The sequence below is a fragment of the Hylobates moloch genome, unplaced genomic scaffold, assembly GCF_009828535.3.
Source record: "Hylobates moloch isolate HMO894 unplaced genomic scaffold, HMol_V3 SCAFFOLD_4, whole genome shotgun sequence".
Taxonomy (NCBI): Eukaryota; Metazoa; Chordata; class Mammalia; order Primates; family Hylobatidae; genus Hylobates; species Hylobates moloch.
Window position 1 is genome coordinate 39518294 of NW_026652279.1, and position 24852 is coordinate 39543145.

Genomic DNA, 24852 nt, shown 5'->3' on the forward strand with positions numbered 1-24852 from the left:
GTATCTTGGTTACCAGCTAAGCCACAGTAGGCTAGGGCACTGGGCAGAGTTGTAAGTTTCCTATTCTTGGCCCTAGCACCTGGACAACGCTTCTGGACACACTCTGGGCCAAAGAAATCTTGCTGCCATGAAGAAAAGGACCCAGTCTTGCCAGGATTCATCACGTGCTGACTAAAGAGCCCTTGTGCCCTGAATAATCAGGGGCAGTAGCCAGGTAGCACATGCCATGGTCCTTGGGTGAGACGCTGAGATGTGCTGGCTTTAGGTATGACCTACTACATTCCAACATGGCTATGAGGAGAGACTCCTTCTGCTTGAGAAAAGCAGGGGTAAGAGTAAAGGGGACTTTGCCTGTAATCCCAGCACTTTGGGAGGCCGAGGTGAGTGGATCACCTGAGGTCAGAAGTTTGAGACCAGCCTGGCCAACATGGTGAAACCCCATCTCCACTAACAATATGAAAATTAGCCAGCCGTGGTGGTAGGTGCTTGTAGTCTCAGCTACTCGGCAGGCTGAGGCAGGAGAATTGCTGGAGCTTGGGAGGCGGAGGTTGCAGTGAGCCGAGATCACGCCATTGCACTCCAGCCCAGTGGACAAAAGCAAGACTCCTCAAAAAAAAAAAAAAAAAAAAAAAAAAGAAGAATAAAGGGGACTTTGTCTTGTGCTTCAGGTACCAGCTCAGCCACAGTGGGGTGGAGAACCAAGCAGGCTCTTGGGGGTCCCCAATTCCAGAACTTGCCTCTTGGATGCCATTTCTGAGCCTGCCCTGGGCAATCTACAAAAATAACACTTCACCTACATAGACACACATACACTGAAAGTGAATCTACCCCAGGGGAAGACCAGTGCCTTGAAGGGTGAGTCCCAGACCTGGCAGCATTCACCACAAGCTGACTGAGGAGGCTTGGGCTTTAAGTGAACATTGGCAGTGGCCTGGCAGAACTCCTACTGGACCAGTGGTGGTGGTAGCCACTGGGAGAGTCTCCTCTGACTGTGGTAAATTAAGGGTGCAAGCCGTCTTGTGGTTTGAGGGACAGCTTAGATGCAGTAGAATAGATTACCAGATAGATTTCTGAAGTTTTTGATTCAAATCCTGGGCTCCCAACTGCCTTTCTAGACCTGCCCAAGGCCTGGGGGAATTTGCTGTCCTTAAGGGAAGAACACAAGCCTGGTTGGCTTCTTCACCTGCTGATTGCAGAGCCCTAGGGCATTGAGGAAACATAGACAGTAGCCAGGCAGTGGTTACATCAGGCCTTGGACAAGACAAAGTGCTGTGCTGGCTTCAGGTCTGACCCAGCACAGTCTCAATGGTGGTGGCCACAAGGGTGCTTGTGTCATCCCTTCCTCAACTCCAGGCAGCTCAGCCAAGAGAGAGACTGCATTTATTTGGGGGGAAGTAAGGGACAAGAACAGAGTCTCTGCCTGGTAATTCAGATAATTCTTCTGGATCTTAATCAAGACCATCAAGACTACCTCTACGAGTCTCCAAGAGCACTACTGAGTTCTGGGTGCTCCCTAATGCAGATACGGCTGTAGTGACACAAAAACATAGATCACAACACCCAGGTCCCTGCAAATACTTGGGAAACCTTCCCAAGAAGGATGGGTACAAACAAGCACAAACTACAGAGACTACAATAAATACCTAACTCTTGAATGCCTAGACACTGACAAACATCCACAAGTATTAAGACCATCCAGTAAAACATGACCTTACTAAATGCACTAAATAAGGTGCCAAGGACCAATCCTAGAGACACAGGAAAATGTGGCCTTTCAGACAGAGAATTTAAAATACTTGATTTGAGGAAACTCAATGAAATTTAAGACACACAGAGAAGGAAACTAGAATTTTATCAGATAAATTTAGCAAGGAGATTGAAATTAAAAAGAATCAGGCAGAAATTCTGCAGCTGAAAAATGCAACTGACATACTGAAGAATGCAACAGAGTCTCTTAACAGCAAAATTGATTGAGCAGAAGAAAGACTTAGTGAGCTTGAAGATAGACTATTTTAAAATACATGGTCAAAGGAGACACAAGAAAAAAGAATAAAAAGGAATGAAGTACATCTATAATATCTAGAAAATAGCCCCAAATGGGCAAATCTCAGAGTTATGGCCTTAAAGAAGAGATAGAGAGGGAGACAGGAGTAGAAAGTTTATTCAAAGGGACAATAAGAGAGAACATCCTAATCCTAGAGAAAGATATCAATATTAAAGTATAAGAATGTAATAGAACACCAAGCAGATTTAATCCAAAGAAGACTACCTCAAGGCATTTGATAATCAAACTCCCAAAAGTCAAGGATAAAGAAAGACTCCTAAAAGCACTGAGAGAAAAGAAACAAATAATGGCTTACTTTGGGAGGCTGAGGCACATGGATCACTTGAGGTCAGGAGTTTGAGACCAGCCTGGCCAACATGGTGAAACCCCACCTCTACCAAAAATACAAAAAATGACCAGGAGTGGTGGTGCACTCTTGTAGTCCCATTTACTCAGGAGTCTGAGACAGGGGAATTGCTTGAACCTGGGAGGTGGAGGTTGCAGTGATCCGAGATTGCACCACTGCACTCCAGCCTGGGTGACAAAGAAGACTCCATCTCAAACAAAACAAAATGAAAAAACACACACAAAACATTCATACAATGGAGCTTCAATATGTGTGGCAGCAGACTTACCAGTGGAAACCTTATAAGCCAGGGGAGAGTGGGATGACATATTTAAAGTGCTAAAGGGGCCAGGTGCAGTGGCTCACGCCTGTAATACCAGCACTTTGGGGGCTGAGGTGGGTGGATCACTTGAAACCAGGAGTTCAAGACCAGACTGGGCAACATGGTGAAACCCCATCTCTAGTAAAAATACAAAAATTAGCCAGGTGTGGTGGTGTGTGCCTGTGGTCCCACCTACTTGGGAGGCTGATGCACAAGAATCACTGGAACCCAGGAGGTGGAGGTTGCAGTGAGCCAAGATCGTGCCACTTCACTCCAGCCTGGGCAATAGAGTGAGACTCTGTCTCAAAAATAAATAAATAAATTAATTAAACAAATAGTGCTAAAGGAAGATTTTTTTTAAACCTAGAATAGAATACCTGATGAAAACATCCTTTAAGCATGAAGGATAAATAAAGACTTCCGAGACACACAAAAGCTATGGTATTTCATCAACACCAGAACAAGAAATGCTAAAGGGAGGTTTAAATCTGAAAGAAATTGATGTTAATGAGCAAAAAGAAATCATCTGAAGGTACAAAACTCACCAGTAATAGTAAGTACTCAGAGAAACACAGAATGTTATAACACCATAATTGTGCTGCATAACCTACTCATATCTTGTGTAGAAAGACTAAAAGATGAACTGATAGAAAATAATTACTACAACAACTTTTCCAGACATACATAGTACAGCAAGATATAAATAGAAACAACAAAAATTTAAAATGCAGGGGGATAAAGTTAAAGTGTAGAGTTTTTTATTAGTTTTATCTTTGCTTGTTTGCTAGCTGCTGTGTTTGGTTATGCGATTAGTGTTAAGTTGTCATCAGTTTAAAATAATAGATTATAAGATATTATTTTAAGCCTCACAATAACCTCAAATCAAAAAGCATACAATGAATGCACAAAACATAAAAAGCAAGAAATTAAAGCATACCACCAGAGAAAATTGCCTTTGTTTAAAGGACGATAAGAACAAAAGGAAGAAGGAAGTGAAGACCACAACCAGAAAACAAATAAGAAAATGGCAGGAGTAAGTTTTTATTTTCAATAATAACATTGAATGTAGTTGGACTAAACTCACCAATCAAAGACATAAAATGACTGAATGGATAAAAAATAAGACTGAGCAATCTACAAAAACAGCATGTTACCTATATAGACACAAGTAGACTGAAAATAAAGCAATGGAAAAATATTTTATGCTAGTGGAAATCAAAAGAGAGTAGGAGTGGCTATGCTTATATAAGATAAAATAGATTTCAAGACAAAAACTATAAAAAGGGCAGAGGAAGTCATTATATAATGATAAATGGGTCAATTCAGAAAGAAGATATAACAATTTTAAATATCTATGCACTCAACTATGGAGCACCCAGATGTATAAAGCAAATATTGTTAGAGCTAGAGAGAGAGATAGACCCCAATACAATAATAGCTGGAGACCACAATATTCCACTTTCAGCATTGGATAGATCTTCCAGACAGAAAATCAACAAAGAAAAATCAGACTTAATCTGCACTACTTACCAAATGAACCTGGTAGATATTTGTAGAATATTTCACCCAATGGTTGTAGAATACACATTCTTCTCTGCAGCACATGAATCATTCTCAAGGATAAACCATATATTAGGCCACAAAATAAGTCTTAAAACATTCAAAAAAATTGAAATAATATCAAGCGTCTTTTCTGACCACAATGGAATAAAACTAGAAATCAAAAACAGGAGGAATTTTGGAAACTATACTAACACATAAAAATTAACAATATGCTCCTGAATGACCAGTGGGTCAATAAAGAAATTAAAAAGGGAATTAAAAAATTTTGTAAAACAAATGATAGTGGAAACACAACATACCAAATCCTACAGGATACAGAGAAAACACTGCTGAGAGGGAAGTTTATAGCGATATGCACCTAGATCAAAAAAGTAGAACACTTCAAATAAACAACCTAACAATGCATCTTAAAGAACTAGGAGAGCAAGAGATAACCAAACCCAAAATTAGTAGAAGAAAATGAATAATAAAGATTGAGCAGAAATAAAGGAAATTGAGATACAGAAAACAATTTTAAAAATCAATGAAATGAAAAGTTGATTTTTTGAAAAGATAAACTGAATTGACAAAGCTTTAGCTAGACTAAGAAAAAAAGAGAAAAACCCAAATAACATCAGAGATTAAAAAAGAGATATTACAACAACTATAACAGTAATACAAAGGATATTAATGGCTACTGTGAGCAACTATATGCCAATAAATTGGAAAACATAGAAGAAGCCAATAAATTCTGAGATACATAGATTGTACCAGGAAGAAATTCAAAATCTGAACAGGTCAATAACAAGTAATGAGGTCAAAGCCATAATAAAACGTCTTCCAGCAAAGCCAAGCTCAGGACCTGATAGCTTTGCTACTGAATTTTACCAAACATTTAAAGAACTAATGCCATTTCTACTGTAACTATTCTAAAAAATAGAGGAGAAGGGAATACTTCTGAATTCATTCTACAAGGCCAGTGGTACCCTGATACCAAAACCAGACAAAGACACATCAAAAAAAGAAAACTACAGGCCAATATCCATGATAAATATTGATGCAAAAACCCTCAACAAACTACTAGCAATCTGAATTCAACAACACATTAAAAAGATCATTCATCATGACCAAGTGTGATTTATCCCAGGGATGCAAGGATGGTTCAACATATGCAAATCAATTGATATGATATATCATATCAACAAAATGAAGGAAAAAACTATATGATCATTTCAACTGATGATGAAAAGGAATCTGATAAAATTCAACATCCCTTCATGATAAAAATCCCTCAAAAAACTGGATATGAAAGAAATATAACTCAACATAATAAAAGCCATATGTGACAGACCCACAGCTAGCATAATACTGAATGGGAAAAAACTGAAAGGTTTTCCTCTGAGTTATGGAACACAACACAGATGACCACTTTCACCGCCGTTATTCAACATAGTACTGGAAGCCCTAGCTAAAGCAATCAAATAAGAGAAAGAAATAATGGGCATCCAAATTGGAAAGGAAGAAGTTAAATTATCCTTGTTTGCAGATGATATGGTATTATATTTGGAAAAACCTAAAGAGTCTGCCAAAAAGTTATTATAACAGATAAACAAGTTCAATAAAATTGCAGGATACAAAATCAACATACAAAAAGCAGTAGCATTTCTATATACCAACAGTAAATAATCTGAAAAGGAAACAACAAAGTAATCCTATTTACAATAGCTACAAATTAAATAAAATACCTTGGAATTAGCCAAAGAAATATAAGATCTGTACACTGAAAACTATAAAACACTGGTGAAAGAAATTGAAGAGGACACACAAAAAATAGAAAGATACTCTATGTTCATGGATTGGGAGAATCAATATTGTTGAAATGTTTATACTTCCCAAAGCAATCTACAGACTCAATGCAATCCCTATCAAAATTCCAATGACATTCTTCACAGAAATAGAAAAAAACCACTAAAATGTATATGGAACCACAAAAGACTCAGAATAGCCAAAGCTACCCTGAGCAAAAAGAACAAAACTGGAGGAATTACATTACCTGGCTTCAAATTATACTACAGAACTATAGTAACCAAAACAGCATGATATTGGAATAAAAAACAGACACATAGACCAACGGAATATAATAAAGAACCCAGAAACAAATCCATAAACCTATAGTGAATTCATTTTCCACAAAGGTGCTAAGAACATACTTTGGGGAAAGGGCAGTCTCTTCAGTAAGTGGTGCTGGGAAAACTGGATATCCATATGCAGAAGAATGAAACTAGATCTCACCATGTAAAAAATCAAATCAAAATGAATTAAAGACTTAAATCTAGGACCTCAAACTATGAAACTACTAAACAACAACATTGAGGAACCTCTCCAGGACATTGGACTGGAAAAACATTTCTTGAGCATATGCCGCACAAGCATAGGCAACCAAAACAAAAATAGATAAATGGGATCACATCAAATTAAAAAGCTTCTGTACAGGAAAGGATGCATCAATAAAGTGAGGAGACAACCCACTGAATGAGAGAAAATATCTGCAAACTACTCATCTGACTAGGGACTAATAAGCAGAACATATAAAGAACTCCACCAACCTTGGCCAGGCACAGTGGCTCACACCTGTAATCCCAGCACTTTGGGAGGCCTAGGTGGTTGGATTACTTGAGGTAAGGAGTTTGAGACCTGCCTGGCCAACATGGTGAAACCCTGTCTCTACTAAAAATACAAAAATTAGCCAGGCATGGTGGTGTGCGCCTGTAATCCCAGCTACTAGGGAGGCTGAGGCATGAGAATTGCTTCAACCCAGGAGGCAGAGGTTGCAGTGAGCTGAGATCATGCCACTGCACTCCAGCCTGGGTGACAGAGCGAGACCCTGTCTCAAAAAAAAAAAAAAAAAAAAAAAAAAAAAAAAAAAAAAAAAAAAAAAAAAAAAAAAAAAAAAAAAAAAAAAAAAAAAAGAACTCCAATAACTCTATAGGAAAAATCTAAAATTTTGTTAAAATATGGGCAAAAAAAATCTGAATAGACCTTTCTCAAAAGAAGTCGTGCAAATGGAAAACAGGTACATGAAAAGGTGCTCAACACCACTGATTATCAGAGAAATGCAATCAAAACTACAGTGAGATATCATCTCACCCTCATTAAAATGACTTTTATCCAAAAGACAACCAATAACATATGCAGGTGAGAATGTGCAGAAAAAGTGATCCTTGTATAGTTTTGATGGGAATGTAAATTAGTACAACCACTATGAAGAACAGTTTGGAGGCTCATCAAAAAACTAAAATTAGAGCTACCATGTGATCCAGTAATCCTACTGCTAGGTATATACACCAAAGAAAGGAAATCAGTATATCAAATATCTGCACTCCCATGTTTATTTCAGCACTATTCACAATAGCCAAGATTTGGGAACAAACTAAGGGTCCATCAGCAAATGAATGGATAAAGAAAATGTGTACATATACACAACAGAGTATTGTTCAGTGATAAAAATGAATGAAAGTCTGTCATTTGCCACAACGTGGATGGAACTGGAGGTCATTATGTTATGTGAAATAAGCCAGGCACAGAAAGACACATTTCACATCTTTTGACAATTATGAAACTAAGAATTAAAACAACTGAAATCATGGAGATAGAGAGTAGAAGGATGGTTACCAGATACTAGGAAGGGTAGTGGGGGTGCATTGTGGGGAAGTGGGAATTGTTAATGGTGATTAAAAACAGTGAGAATGAACAAGATCTAGTATTTGATAGGAGAGCAGGGTGACAGGGTGACTACAGTCAGTAATAATTTAATTGTACATTTCAAAATAGCTAAAAGTAAATAATTGGATTGTTTGTAACACAAAGAATAAATGTTGAGGTAATGGATACTCCATTTACCCTGATGTGATTATTATGCATTGTATGCCTGTATCAAAGTATCTCATGTACCCCGTAAATACTGCACCTTCTATGTTCCTACAAAAAATAAAAATTTTAAAAAGTTCACAACTTAAAAGAAAAACTTGACTTCTAGAATGGCATAGTAAGGACTTCTGCAATAAAAGTAATTCTTCTCTTCTAAAAAAGCAATTTGAATGCTGGCAAAAAACTGTTGGGTGGGAGCAGTGGCTCATGCCTGTAATCCCAGCACTTTGGAAGGCTGAGGCAGGTGGATCACCTGAGGTCAGGAGTTCAAGACAAGCCTGGCCAACGTGGTGCAACCCCATCTCTTCTAAAAATACAAAAATTAGCTGGGCATGGTGGTGGGCGCCTATAATCCCAGCTACTCGGGAGTCTGAGGCAGGAGAATCGCTTGAACCCGGGAGGCGGAGGTTGCAGTCAGCCGAAATCGTGCCATTGCACTCCAGCCTGGGAGACAAGAATGAAACTCCATCTCAAAAACAAACAAACAAACAAATAGTCCAAACCAAGTCTTTTAGAACTCTGGAAATTTGAGTTTTGTAACAATCAGAAAAGTATTTATTCAAGAAAACTGGCTGAACCTCAGTAGAAACTGCAGGCCTTGTGGCATTTCAACTTGCTTTAATTCTATTATAACTTCCTTTTCCCAGTTCTGTGTAAACCTTGAAAGCCAAGAGTCATACAATTATGGTCATTATGAAAACCAGCAGCCTTAGAAATCACTGGAGGAAACAGAAGGGCTTTGGGGTTCCCCAAATTTTCATCTCTAGAGAATAATTACTGTTTTATTTCCCAAAACACATTAAAAAAACTCCATTCTCATGGTTTGTCTTATTCCACCTGAATCATAGCTCACCTTGAACAACTATACACTAACAAAGTGGATAAATTTGTGGAGACATACAAGCTACCAAGATTGAATCAGGAAGGAATAGAAAACCTGAATAGACCAATGAGTAATGAAATTAAATCAGTAATAAAAAGCCTCCCAAAAAATAATGTCCAGAATCACATGGCTTCACTGCCAAATTTTACAAAACATTCAAAGAATTAACACCAATTCTAATCAAACTCTTCCAAAAAATTGAAGAAAAGAGAATTATTCCTAACTCATTCTTTGAAGCCAACATTACCCTGATACCAAAACAAGACAAGGATACAAGAAAGAAAGAAAACTACAGGCCAATATCCCTGATGAACATTATGCAAAAATTATCAGTAAAATACTAGCAACAGCTTATCAAAAATAATACACCGTGATCAAGTGGGCTTTATTCCAGCAATGTGAGGATCATTCAAGATATGCAAGTTGGTAAATGTGATACATCACAATAGAACGAAGGACAAAAATCATATGATCACCTCATAGACGCAGAAAAAAGCACTGGATAAAACTCAATATCTCTTCATGATAAAAACACTAGGCCAGGCGTGGTGGCTCACACCTATAATCCCAGCACTTTTGGAGGCTGAGTTGGGTGGATCACTTGAACTCAGGAGTTCAAGACCTGACTGGGCAACATAGTGAAACCCTGTCTCTACAAAAAAAACACAAAAATTAGCCAGGTACAGTGGTGTGCATCTGTAGTTCCAGCTATTCAGGAGATTGAGGCAGGAGAATCACTTGAGCCCGGGAGGCAGAGGTTGCAAGATCATGCCACTGTACTCCAGCCTGGGCAATGGGAGTGATACCTTGTCTCAAAAACAAAAAAGGAAAACAAAAACAAAAAACTCTCAACAAACTACGCATAGAAGAAGCACACCTCATGTGGTAGTCCATTTCCATTGCTATTAAAAAAATACCTGAGCCTTGGTAACTTAAAAAGAAAAGAGGTTTATTTGGCTGATGTTCTGCAGATTATACATGAAGCATAATGAGGGCCTCAGGAAGCTTACAACCATGGCAGAAGGTGAAGAGGAGCCAGCATATCACATGGTAAGAGAGGGGGAATGTATGGTAGCTCTAATTTTAGTTTTTTGATGAGCCTCCAAACTGTTCTCCATAGTGGTTGTATTAATTTATATTCCAGTTTGTTAGTGTATAATTGTTCATAATATTCTCTAATGATCTATTATGTTATTGTATTAGAATCTATTTCTCCCTTTGTAGCTAATAATATTTGCTTTATGTATCTAGGTGCTCTGGTATTGGGTACATATATGTTTAGAATAGTTATATCATCTTGCTGAATTGATCCCATTATTATATAATGACCTTATTTGTCTCTTTTCAAGGTCTTTGACTTAAAGTTTATTTTATCTGAGTATAGCTACTGATGCTTGCTTTGGTTTTTATTTGCTTGAAATGTCTTTTTCAATCCCTTTACTTTCAGTTGTCTGTGTCTTTATAGGTGAGATGAGTTTCTCATAGGCAGTATATAGTTGGGTCATAATTTTTTATCTATTTGGCCAGCCTCCATCTTTTATATTATATATGTGAGGGCTTATTCCCATAATTTTAGTAACTGATTTCTAATTGTTCTTTTCTCTTTTATTGTTTATCATTGTGGTTTGGCAGTATTCTGTGGTGGTAACATTTGAGTCTTTCCTTGCTTATGTATTAGCTCTACCAGTGTTTTTTATATTTGTGTGTGTTTTTGTGATGGTAGATACCATTCTTTCACTTCTGGGTGTAGGTCTCACTTAAACATTTCTTGTAGGTCTGGTCTAGTAGTGATGAATTCCCTCAGCTTTTGCTTGCCTGGAAAAGACTTTATTTTTTCTTTATTCATGAAGGATAACTTTGGTGGGTATAATATTTGTGCCAGCAGTTTTTTTTTTCTTTCTTTCAGTACTTTGGATATATTATTCCATTCTCTCCTGGACTGTAGGATTTCTGCTGAGAAATCTGCTGTTATTCTGATGAGGATTCCTTTATAAATGCCCAGATGCTTTTCTCTTGCTGTTTTTAGAATTCTCTTTTTGTCTTTGGCTTTTGACAGTTTGACTATAATGTGCTGTGGAGAAGACCTTCTTGAATTGTATCTATTTGAGGACTTCTGAGCCTCCTGTCTCTGAATGTCTAAATCTCTTGCAAGACTTGCAAAGTTTTCATCTATTATTTTATTAAATAGCTTTTCTAATTCTTTTTTTTTTTTGCTTTCTAGGACACAAAAAATCCAAATATTTGGTCAGTTTATGGTGTCCCATATGTCACATAGGCTTTGCTCATTCTTTTTTATTCTTCTTCCTTTATTTTCATCTGACTGAGTTATTTCAAAAGACCTATCTTCAATTTCTAAGATTCTTTCTTCTGCTTGATCTAGTTGTTCTGCTTGATCTATTGTTGAAGCTTTCATACGTATTTTATATTTCATTCTATAAATTCTTCATTTCCAGAATTTCTATGTGGTTCTTTTTTTTTTTTTTTTTTTTTTTTTTTTTTTTGAGACGGAGTCTCGCTCTGTCGCCCAGGCTGGAGTGCAGTGGCGCAATCTCGGCTCACTGCAAGCTCCGCCTCCCGGGTTCACGCCATTCTCCTGCCTCAGCCTCTCCGTGTAGCTGGGACTACAGGCGCCCGCCACCACGCCCGGCTAATTTTTTGTATTTTTAGTAGAGACGGGGTTTCACCGTGGTCTCGATCTCCTGACCTCGTGATCCGCCCGCCTCGGCCTCCCAAAGTGCTGGGATTACAAGCGTGAGCCACCGCGCCCGGCCTCTTTTTTATTATATCTATCTCTTTGGTAGATTTTCCATTCATATCCTGAATTGTTTTTCTGATTCCATTGTATTTTTTTCTCTTGCCTGTCACTGAGTTTCTTTAAAATCAATATTTTGAATTTTGGGGGGGATTTCATTAATTCATAAATTTCTTTTTGATTGAGATCTGTTGCTGGAGAATTATGCTGTTCCTTTGGAGGTTTCATATTTCCTTGCTTTTTCATGTTTCTTATGTCCTTACATTGATATCTGCACATCTGGTAACAGTCTCCAGATAGCTTCCTGTGTAACAGTTGCTTCTTCCAGTTTTCTGAGTTTGCTTTCACCGGGAAGGACAGTTTTCTTTCTTTTTTGAGACGGAGTCTCACTCTGTCACCCAGGCTGGAGTGCAGTGGCCTGATCTCGGCTCACTGCAAGCTCCGGGAAGGACATTTTTCTAAAGATATATCTATAGTGTTGGTTGGGTAGGGTGCTTTGGCTTTGATTGTGGGTACATGTGGTAGTGTAGCCTCTGTGTGATTTCTTCAGCTGTAAACAAGGTCAGTGGTATCTGCAATCTCCTCTTTGGCTTAGGGTGTGGTTCTTAGTGGAGGTTGTGATGAAGTTTTGCTGGGGACTGGAATGCCATGGCCAGTCCTTTGGCCCCATTGTTGGCAGCAGCAGTCTGAGCATGCCTGTCTTTGGGCCCCAGAGCAGCATGTACTCACACTAGTGTTGGTAAGTCCAGACGGGTTGATTCTTGGACCTCCAGGTGCCTTGCTTTGGTGCCAGGAGTGGCAGCAGTAGCCCGGGTGGTTAGGTAGGTTCTTAGGGCCCCTGGGCAGCAGGAAGTGTGGGTTATGGCAGTAGCAATGGTGGGACAACCCTCTGGGACCCAAGTGTTCTTGGTCCATGTTAAGGTGTGACTGGCTAAGTGGGCCAGTCCCCAGGCCTGCAGGTGGCACATGGGGGTGGGTGCCAGCTGTGGTTGTCGTAGCAGTTTGGGTAGGCCTGACTTCAGACCCTGGGAGGAGTGCTCAAGTACCAATGGTAGTGGACTGGGCTGGGCAATTCCCAGGCACCTGAATGGCATGCTTGAGTATTTGGGGGATGAAGCTGGGCTGGGCAGACCTGTCCTGAGGCCTGCTACTGGTGCATGCAGGAGCTTGCTGTGCTATGCTGTGGCAGGGTGATCTCCTAGCCACCAGTGGAATGGTTAGGTGTGGCAGCAGTAGCTATACTGCAGCCCTGCTACTAGAGAGTACAGGATTGCTTTCAGTGAGAACAGCTGTAGGCAGACAGCTGAGGGGCACACACTTTACTTACACTTCAGCCCCACAGCAGCCCACAGCTGCAGAAATTGTGGATTGTGGAATTTGTCCTTGGTGCATGTGAAGATGCTTGGCCACTCCTTTCCTGGGGGTGTGGGGTTGCTGCCAATGGCTCCTGACTCAACCCTGGCAGTAGTGGTTACAGATAGAAAATGTCAACTTGGCTCCGAAGATGTGGAGATGCAAGTGCTGTTGGTCCCCAGGGCAGGAAGCATTCTAATAGATATTGGGCTCCAAAAATGATGCCATGCTGCAGCTGCTTAGTACTCAGGGGTTTGTAAGCCTCAGCATGAGCTCCCGCTCTGGAGCAATGCCATTGCACAGTCTACAGAGAGCTCCCTGTGTTAGTCTCAGGTCCTGTATGGGTTGAGGCGCTCTCTTGTGGTTAGACTTGTTGGTGTCCATGGTGGGAGTTTGGGCCACTAGGGATCTCTTACTGACCCTTCATCTGCATTAGGAAGCCTCTCTAGGCTTCCAGTTGATCCTGGCTGAGTAGGCCGCCGCACTTTCCTCTTCTTCCTTGCATTTGGTGCTTCCCATCAATTCTCTGTTGAATTCCAGCGCTCTCTCCTAGACAAAGTATTCAAAGTGTGATTATCCACTCACCATTTTGGTTTTTCTCCATGGAAGAGGTAAGTAACAGATGCATCTAGTCAGCCATCTTGAAGCCCCTTCTTTCTGCACTAACCACTCCTATTCAACATTATTCTGGAGGTTCTAGTAAGGGCAGTTAGGCAAGAAAAACAAAACGAATTCCGATTGGAAAGAAAAAATAAAACAATCTCCATGGCATGATCTTATATATACAAAATCCTAATAAATACAAAAAATTAGAACAAATAAATGAGTTTATTAAGGTTGCAGAATATACAATTAATATACAAAAACCAAGTGACTTATGTACACAAAAAACAATCTGAAAATGAAGTTAAGAAAAATTTTGATTTACGATAGTATCAAAAAATGAATTACTTAGCAATAAATTGAACAAAACAAGTGCAAGACTTGTATTCTAAAAATGATAAAACATACATGAAAGAAATGAAAGAAACCCGAAATAAGTAAAAAGGCATTTCCTGCTCATGAATCAGAAGAGTTAATATTATTAATATGGTGACACTTTCCAAATTGGTCTGCAGATTCAATTCAATCCCTATCAGAAACCCAGCTGAGTTCACTTAGAAATTGAAGAACTGATTCGAAAATTCTTTTGAAGTTGCAAGGCACTCAGAATAGCCAAAACAATATTGAAAAAAAAAGAATAAATTTGAGAACTCACACTTCTTGATTTCAAAACTTACGACAAATATATAGTCATCAAGATTATGTAGTACTGGCATAAGGACAGATATGTAGATCAATGGAGTAGAATGGAGAGTTCATAAATAAACCTATGCATCTATGATCAACTGATTTTTGACATGGGTACCAAGACCACTCAAGGGGCAGGGGAAGAATCATCTTTTCAATGCCTGATACTGGGAAAACAGGATGGCCACATACAAAAAAAAAAAAAAAAAAAAAAAGACACCCCCCACCTCACTCCATATACAAAAATAAATAAATGTAGGTTATAGACATAAATATAAGAGCTAGAACTACAAAGCTCTCAGAAGAAAACATAGAAGTAAATAGTCAACAGGCACCTGAACAGATGCTCAGCATCATTAGTCATTTGGGAAATAAAAATTAAAACCACAATGAGAAATAACTTTGTATTCACTGAGATGGCTGTAATTAAAACAAGAAGTCTTGGTGAAGGTGTGGAGAAATTGGGATCCTCATAAATTGCTGGCAGGAATATGAAATAGTATACCCATTTTGCAAGTTTGGAAAATTTAGCAGTTCCTCAAAATGTTATAGAGTTATCATATGACCCATTAATTCCAGGTATATATAGGAATAGATTTAAGTATGTATATCTATGTCCTACATATATACCCAACAGAATTAAAAACATGGCTAAGAAAAAATTGTACACAAATATTCATAGCAGTATTATTCATAATGTCCATCAACTGAAGAATGGATAAACAAAATGTGACAGTCATAAAATGAAATATTATTTTGCCATAAAAATAAGTTAAGTTTTAGTAATATTCTACAGCATAGATGAACATTGAAATAATTATGTTAAGTGAAAGAACCCAGACATAAAGGGCCACATGTATGAATCATGCATGGCAGTATGATTTCTTTTATATGAAATCTCCAGGATAGGCAAATTCATAGAGACAGGAAATAGATTAGTAGTTGCCAGAGGCTAGGACAAGGAGGAAATGGGGAGTGACTGCTAATAGATATGTGGTTTCCCTTTGGAGTGATTAAAATCTTCTGGAATTAGATAGCAGTGATCAATGCACATCTCTGTGAATATACTAAATACCATTGAATTATACATTTTTTTAAAAGTGAACTTTATGGTATGTGAATTGTATCCTAATAAAGCTATTATTAAAAATTTAATCAAAATAAAAAATTTGAAGATATCAATAAAAATAGAAGAAACAGAAAAGTAGTCCAATAAATCAATAAATGGAGAATAACGTGATTTTCTTCATAGAAAGATTTAGTATTATAATGTTACAAAAGCATAATGTGTTCACAAATTAATAGGTAAATTCAGTGTAATCTCAATGAAAATTAATAACTTTGAAAAATAATCCCCTTCAAAATGATTCTAAAGTTCATCTGGAACAATAAATGCACAAGAATAACCAACAAAATTTTGAAACAAGAAAAATAAGAGTAGCTTGCTTCACCAGAACAAAACCTATTATGAAGTTAATGACTAGAGAGTAGAAACCTGGATCCAAGAAGACTATAATTATTTCATGATAAATGAATAATTGCTAAAGTTTTGGGACAAAATCATACCTCACAACATATGCAAAGCTAAATTCCATATAAATTAAATAAATACAAAAAACAAGACTATTAGAACAAAACATTGGAGAATATTTTTATAACGTTGGGATGGTTAAAACCCTCCTAAACTAGATTAAAAACAGGTGTAAAATGGGAAAAACAGATGGATCTAAATATATACAAATTAAAATTTTCTGTCCAATAAAAGGCACTAGAATAAACAAAGAAAATGCGGGAAATATTTGCAATGTACATAATAGGCAATGTATTTTGGTAAGAGACCACTTTTTTTTTTTTTTTTTTGAGATGGAGTTTCGCTCTTGGCACCCAGGCTGGAGTGCAATGGTGTGATCTCGGCTCACCGCAACCTCTGCCTCCTGGGGTCAAGCGATTCTCCTGCCTCAGCCTACCAAGTAGCTGGGATTACAGGCGCCGGCCACCATGCCTGGCTACTGTTTTTTTGTATTTTTAGTAGAGACAGGGTTTCACCATGTTGGCCAGGCTGGTCTTGAACTCTTGACCTCAGGTGGTCCACCCACCTCAACCTCCCAAAGTGTTGGGATTACAGGCGTGAGCCACCACGCCCGGCCGGTAATAGACCACTTCTACAAATCAGTAAGTAAAATAGGAACAAACTAAGAATAATGAGCAAGATATATGAACAAGCAATTCACAGATAAAAAAAAACACAGGTAGCTAATAATATGAAAAGACACTTAGCCTCTCTAGGCATTGTGGAAATGCATATTAAAATAATGAGATATTTTTGATATCAGATTGACTAAAAAATGTTATTTTAAGTTTGATACAACCCATGGTTGGAGATAGTATGGAGGAATGAGTATTTTCATACATGGTTGATAGAAGTTTAAATGATATAGCCTATTTAGATGGTAATTTGACATTATCTACCAAAAATTCAAATATGCATACTTTTTGACTTAGTAATTTTACCTTTAAGAATGTAGCCTCTAAAAATGCATGTAAATCTTAAGAACATCTCCCTCCAGAGAATAAGTGGTATTTAATAGTTTCCCTTGTGCAGAGAAACTGAGATTCCCAGGTGCAGAGAAACTAGGATCCTCATCAGTATTGATGGAAATGAAAACCACTTTATCACTATTTATCAAAAGTTCAAAAATTTCATGCTATCTAACCCAGTGAACTTCATTGCTGGAAATTCATCATGAGGAAGTTATCCTAACTGCGGTAAAAGCTTTCTGTCTAAAGATGTTCATAACATCATTATCCTTAATAGCTAAACATTTGAATTTATTTAAAAGTCCAAAATAGGGAAACATTAAATAAACCATGGCAAATCTGCTCAACAGACTATTATGACACCACTGAAAATGATATTTATGATATTATTCACATAGAAAGTGCTTCTGAGATTATATTTTACAAAATGTCAGCATATTAGATTATACATGAGTTATCATTGCAGATGTCTTGGGCAAATATTCATTGAATTCAAATGTCTACCACTTGGAAAGCCCTTTTCATATATCAGCACCAAGGCAGTCTACCTCTTTTTGGCTGTTTCCCCATTCCCTGTCCCTGTCAGCAAGCTTTCTCCTGTGTCTGCATTTCCAAGTTTGCCCACACTGCCACCTGCTTCTCTGCTGTTTCTTGGCTTCTACCATTTCTTCCAGCATCTGCAGCGGCTCTCCTCTCCTGTACCATCTTTGCCTTCATTCCCTAAGGCTTCAGGATACTAGGATACTAGACTTTTACTGAGCATTTAGGGATAATGGAGTGGAGGGTTGAAAATAGCACTGAAAGGAGTATCAGAATGAATGTACATTACTGTTGCTAGAACTCACTGTTCTCTCCCCTCGGTGGGATTCTGGTGCCAGCTGTCAAAATAGTAATGTGTTTTTTCCTCCCAGTGAAAAAAATCATATGCATCTTTGAACTGAGGAAGTATATGATGGTTTCAATCAGTCATGCCTTCATGAGTGATTAAACAGCCAACAGCTCTGTTCTCTGAAGTTGGGCCCAGGTTCATCTAGATGGATTAGCACCGTCTGCTGCAGCCTGGGGAGCACCTCAAGTTGGCCATCTTAGTCAGATTAGTGTTAACATTCTGTGATTAAATAGGGCTATGTGCTGAGCCCATTTCCACAGGCCAGAGAGGAAATCAAATTCTCCAGCCTTAGAATAGGGACAGCTTGTGTTATGCCAGACCATATTAGACAAAATAAAACAAAATTGTATTTGCTTTTCTGCGAAACGATGCTGCCCTCATATCCACGTGCTGGAAGAAAGATGAGTCATGTGGCTCTGTGCCCTGGTCAGGCATGTCCACAGGCTGCAGCCAGTAGTCAAGGACAGGACAGGAAATGACCTTAAGATGCCCACCACAGTTTGCTGCTGGAGAGGAGAGCCGCCAGTGTCTTCAGGATATTTAAAGGGGCTGCAATCTTATTAAGCTCCTGTTAACAAGCACAACTTCCTTATTTATTAGGATAAAGTGGCCTGGGATTAGAGAGAGAACCTAGTTCTTAGCTCTCAGCAAATAGAAAAATAGAAAAAACATTTTTTTTTCTGAATTATCCCACAGCTGTGAACCCAGGATTAACTATTTTACTGTCACAGTATTGACTTCAACTGTGATGTACCAAGCTCATTTCTGAGTGTTTATTTCTGTCTCAATTCTTGATTTTTAAAATTGTTGCTAACTGATTATTGAGAAAACTGTAGTTGTAAATATCAAACGTCCTTTCCAAATAGTGGCTTAGGCACATTTGAGAAGAAAAATTCCACCCTCATTTTTCTTTGTGGTAGAAAGCAAATCTCTTTGGATTTTAGATGATCTATTGATTGAGTCCATCACATTTTCTAGCCTTTTCTAGGATGAAGCTTACCCTTTCAGGTAGAAAAGCCTGAAGAATGTCTCTCTTCTTCCCTGAGAATCCCTGTTTATTCCTTGTCACAGCCTGGTTTGGGACTGAGTGCAAGTCAGAGTGAGACCTCTTTCACCCCAGGGGCCAGGTCCCCGTGAACAGCGTTCCCCTGCAGAGCTTAAATGAGCAGTAAACACTCAGGGAGACAGCCAGAGGTAGTGGCCCTGCAGGCAGGCACCACCCCATCATCGGACAGTTCATGATTTGGCATATTGTGGCTGAGGAGGTGAAGCAGGTAACAGAATAGAAGAGAGAATTTCTGCAGCTCGATTGGGAGAGGCAATACATGTGAGCTGACTCAGATCATCAGAGCATGGGATAGAGCTCTGGTCAGGAAAGAGAGCTCCAGATTTTAGTGTGGGGACTGGTGCCAGGTTGGTGGCCTGCTAGGGAAAGCTAATGCCATGCAAACTTGTGTGCTGAGCAGTTGGTAGTGAAGCCTCTATGGCCAGCATGAGTTTTCCTTTTTGCTGAACACGTCTAAGAAAATGCTTATAAGTATTGCTTAGTACTTATTTATTTATTTAAATAAAGAATATCCAAATTGCTCTCTACCTAGGAAGGTGGAAGGTCAATAGGTCCAGCAAGGAACTTGGGCCAGGTAAATGGAGGAACTTATTTCCTTTCCATGCCTGGAGGCCTTAGCTGGGCTTGGCTGTCTTGGAATGCCTCCAAGTCTGAGGTGGCAATTTGCGGAACATATTGACAGGCTCAGTGCTGAAAAGATTATACATTATAAAATTATAATGCCCATCATGTATTAAGCAGTCAAAAAGACTCTAGGAGGCCCATTATTATTTATTCACATTTTACACATGAGAAAACTGAGGCAGAGACAATGAGGTAAACCACCTGCGCAACATTATACAGCTGGTGGAGCAGAGAGTTGGCTGTAGATGCCAGGCCTCAAGTGCAAGGAAGACAGTGGGAGGCCTGTTCCTGCCTTTTCAGGGTTTCTTCTAAGATCTTGAAACCCTGAGGGTATAATGGCTGATTTTCCAGATGACAGTGACAGGGAGAATGTGGATTCATTGGCTGCATGTTCTATCTTCTGTTTTTTTCATAGTCCAAATATTATAGTTGTGTTCTGTGACAAGATCTCCATTGTTACTATGAGGGCCTTTCTCAAGGTATAGAAGGTTTTTACACATCACTGTTTCAAACAGTACTCAGAATGCACTTTTATTTAGTTTGCTATCTGATTGTTCACCAAGCCCAGAGTATTTATCTGGATCAGGTTCATCTGACAACTCCAGAGTGATTTTTCCACCCCTACATGCTCCAAATCCCTTACGCTAGGAGTTTTATTTTTCTGTCACCTGTTTGTTGGCTCAGTTTTCTCAGAACTTTGTTTCTCAGAGCAAGAGTGACTCATGCTATGCTAAGTCAGCAGAGCAGCAAGAGAGAGGCAGGCATAGTCAAACCTGGAGTCTGGCTCTGTCAGGGAAGATGGCTCTGGGGAAACTGGTGTCAGACCAACAATGTGTGGGACCCATGGTATGAAAGCCACAGGGATCGGAAAATTAGAATACAGTATGATGAGAGCTGTCATGGAGGTCAGCTCAGCACAGTGGAAGTTCCAACACCCACTCTCTGTCATAGCACCTTACGCTTTTCTTTCTTCATACTTGACAGTATGTGATGAGTATACATGTTTAATGATTTGCTAAATGTATGTTGTTTTCATTAGACTATGAGCTCCATGAAGGCAAAAATCTTGTCTGCTTTATTCACAGCTGTATAACCAAGGCCTAGCACTGTGCCTGGCATATGATAACTAATGAGTATTAATTGAATAAGTAAATGAATGAATGGCAACCATTCTACTCTGTGAAGGCCCAAGGACTGCCTCTCACAGAAGATGTGCTAAATGTAGGGTGGATAGTAAAGATCAGGTGGATCAGGTGGGAAGAGAGAATCAGTAGAGGATTTATAGGCAAAGGAAGTCACAAGTGGCTTCTGATTTCTGTGTAATAAATTTATATTTAGTAGAGAATCTTTTGTTTTCAATATAAGATACTAAAATGAAGTAAAGGAAAAGATCAATGAATTTGACTATACCAAAATGAAAAATGTTGGTATTTTACATTGTGCCATAAACAAAAGACTCAACATATTGGAAGTAAATGATTACAATGTGTATAATAGGCAAATGACTTGTATTATATATATGTATAAAATAATTCTTAAAAAAACAATTCTTACAAGTCAGTAAGTAAGAGACAAACAGCTTACTAAAAAAATGGTTGAGAGGCCAGGCATGTTGGCAGCACACCTGTAATTCCAGCACTTTGGGAGGCCAAGGCAGGAGGATCACTTGAGGCCAGGAGTTTGAGACTAGCCTGAGAAACATAGCAGGACCCCGTCTCTATAAAAAATTAAAAAATTAGCCAGGCATAATAAAATTAGCTATAAAGCAGGCTAAGGCAGGAAGATCCCTTGAGCTTAGGAATTCAAGGCTGCAGTGAGCTATGATTATGCCACTGCACGCCAGCCTGGGTGACACAGCATGACTTTGTCTCAAATTTAAAAATAAAATAATAAAATAAAAATAAATTTATTTGAAAACTGGGTGGGAGAGGTAACATTGGCAATTACTGAAAATGGAAAATAAAAGTGCCTCTTTGGTAATAATCAGGGAATTGCAAATTCAAACAAGATACCATTTTCATTTTTTGGACAAAAAATTGTTAAAAGATTGATAATGTTCAGTGTTACTGAGGGCCTAAGGAGACAGGTACTGTCATACACTACTTGAAAAAGTGTAAATTGGTGGAATCACTTCAGGGAGTAATTTGGCAGTACCTATTAAAAAATCAAAAGTTCCATCTAACAATTCCACTTCTCAAAAGCTAGTAGTCAAGAAACACTCCTGTGCCAATGAGGCAGATGCAAAGATAGTCATTAACAATATTTGTATTAGTAAACAACCTACAGGTTCACCTGTGAAAGAAGGAAATAGAATGAAGTGGATTTATAGGTACTGACATGATTAGAAATCCAGTGTACACTGTTGAGTGGGGGAAAAGTGACTAACAGAAATACTGACATTTTTATATAAAGAGGAATTTGTACAAAATAATACTTTATACTAGATATTTTCTATACATACATATGCAAATGCAAAGAAGTAATGAAAGAATGTACCAAATTGCTAAATGTGATCACGTCTGGAGAGGGAAAGAGGACTAGGAATGAAGATGGTAGTCAAAGGGGACTTTTCATTTCTCTATAATGTTTCAGCTTTAAAAAAAATTATATGCATTACTTATGGTATTAAATACTTAAAAATATACTTATCTGCCATAAGCATTTCATTGTCCTGTGTCCATTTGGAAGTGTGATATCCTTACATTAAAGCGGGGGTTTTCACTGCTCAATGAAATAAAAGAGGATACAAACAAATGGAAGAACATTCCATGCTCATGGGTTGGAAGAATCAATATTGTGAAAATGGCCATACTGCCCAAGGTAAGTTATAGATTCAATGCCATCCCCATCAAGCTACCAATGACTTTCTTCACAGAATTGGAAAAAACTACTTTAAAGTTCATATGGAACCAAAGAAGAGCCCGCATCGCCAAGTCAATCCTAAGCCAAAAGAACAAAGCTGGAGGCATCACGCTACCTGACTTCAAACTATACTACAAGGCTATAGTAACCAAAACAGCATGGCACTGGTACCAAAACAGAGATATAGATCAATGGAACAGAACAGAGCCCTCAGAAATAATGCCACATATCTACAACTATCTGATCTTTGACAAACCTGACAAAAACAAGAAATGGGGAAAGGATTCCCTATTTAATAAATGGTGCTGGGAAAACTGGCTAGCCATGTGGAGAAAGCTCAGAGTGGATCCCTTCCTTACACCTTATACAAAAATTAATTCAAGATGGATTAAAGACTTACATATTAGACCTAAAACCATAAAAACCCTAGAAGAAAACCTAGGCAATACCATTCAGGACATAGGCACGGGCAAGGACTTCATGTCTAAAACACCAAAAGCAATGGCAACAAAAGCCAAAATTGACTAATGGGATCTAATTAAACTAAAGAGCTTCTGCACAGCAAAAGAAACTACCATCAGAGTGAACAGGCAACCTACAAAATGGGAGAAAATTTTTGCAACCTACTCATCTGACAAAGGGCTAATATCCAGAATCTACAGTGAACTCAAACAAATTTACAAGAAACAAACAAACAACCCCATCAAAAAGTGGGCAAAGGACATGAACAGACACTTCTCAAAAGAAGACATTTATGCAGCCAAAAAACACATGAAAAAATGCTCATCATCACTGGTCATCAGAGAAATGCAAATCAAAACCACAATGAGATACCATCTCACACCAGTTAGAATGACCATCATTCAAAAGTCAGGAAACAAGGTGCTGGAGAGGATGTGGAGAAATAGGAACACTTTTACACTGTTGATGGGACTGTAAACTAGTTCAACCATTGTGGAAGTCAGTGTGGCGATTCCTCAGGGATCTAGAACTAGAAATACCATTTGACCCAGCCATCCCATTACTGGGTATATACCCAAAGGATTATAAATCATGCTACTATAAAGACACATGCACATGTATGTTTATTGTGGCACTGTTCACAATAACAAAGACTTGGAAGTAACCCAAATGTCCAACAACGATAGAATGGATTAAGAAAATGTGGCACATATACACCATGGAATACTATGCAGCCATAAAAAATGATGAGTTCATGTCCTTTTTAGGGACATGGATGAAACTGGAAATCATCATTCTCAGTAAACTATCGCAAGGACAAAAAATCAAACACTGCATGTTCTCACTCATAGGTGGGAATTGAACAATGAGAACCCATGGACACGGGAAGAGGAACATCACACTCTGGGGACTGTTGTGGGGTGGGGGGAGGGGGAGGGATAGCATTAGGAGATATACCTAATGCGAAATGAAGAGTTAATGGGTGCAGCACACCAACATGGCACATGGATACATATGTAACAAACCTGCACATTGTGCATGTACCCTAAAACTTAAAGTATAATAATAATAAAATAAAAATTAAAAAAAGCAGGGGTTTTGAGCAGAGTTCTCATCTTTTTAGGAAGATGGCAACGTTACCTCCTTTGTTTGGTTGAACATCAAAATACATTCCAGGTTCTTGTGAGAAAATAGAACTTTGAGTTCTTCATCAGCCAATTCTTATTGAAAATTTAATTTTGAGAAATAACAGTCACAGAACATTGCATAGAAGACATACAAGCCATCTATTCTTCAGATGGTTTGTATTTTATTCTTAGCTCTAGTTTGATTATCAGAGCACTTATCTTGGATCACATTGTTTTTGCCTATGTAAAGTTGCTTCAGTTTTTGTCATTGTTCTCTAGTGAGGCCATGGAATTTATGATTGTATCTACTACTGGGTTGTTATTAAAGACACTATCTGATACACTTCATGATCATCCCCTTTGAAAACCTTCGGAAAAATTTTTTCATGTCTCAGTAACAAAACCAGAATTTGCTTCCCCAGAGCAGTTGGTTTATGAATATTTCCCTGATTGTGTTCTTAACTTTGCCTTACCAGCTATGAAGCACAGATTCAAATTGTAGCCTTCTTCTGGCACCCAAATTAATTCACATTTGCATGCATTTTGTGAATTATTTTTACTTTTGATTTAAAACTTATTTTGCCTGCCTTGATTTTCCTTTTATTCCAGTTTCATCACCTATAGTAAACTATTCTGTAGACTATTTTAAAAGTGCATTTTTAGAAACTGCTTTAACTGTTTTTGTGTTTTTTAAATTAAAGAGAAGGATAAAATGAATAAAATAAAACCTCTCTTTTATTGGAACCCTAAAAATAATCTAAAAAATTAGCACATTGCTGTTAGGCAAAACAAACACACAACCACAAAAAACACCAATGTGAATAG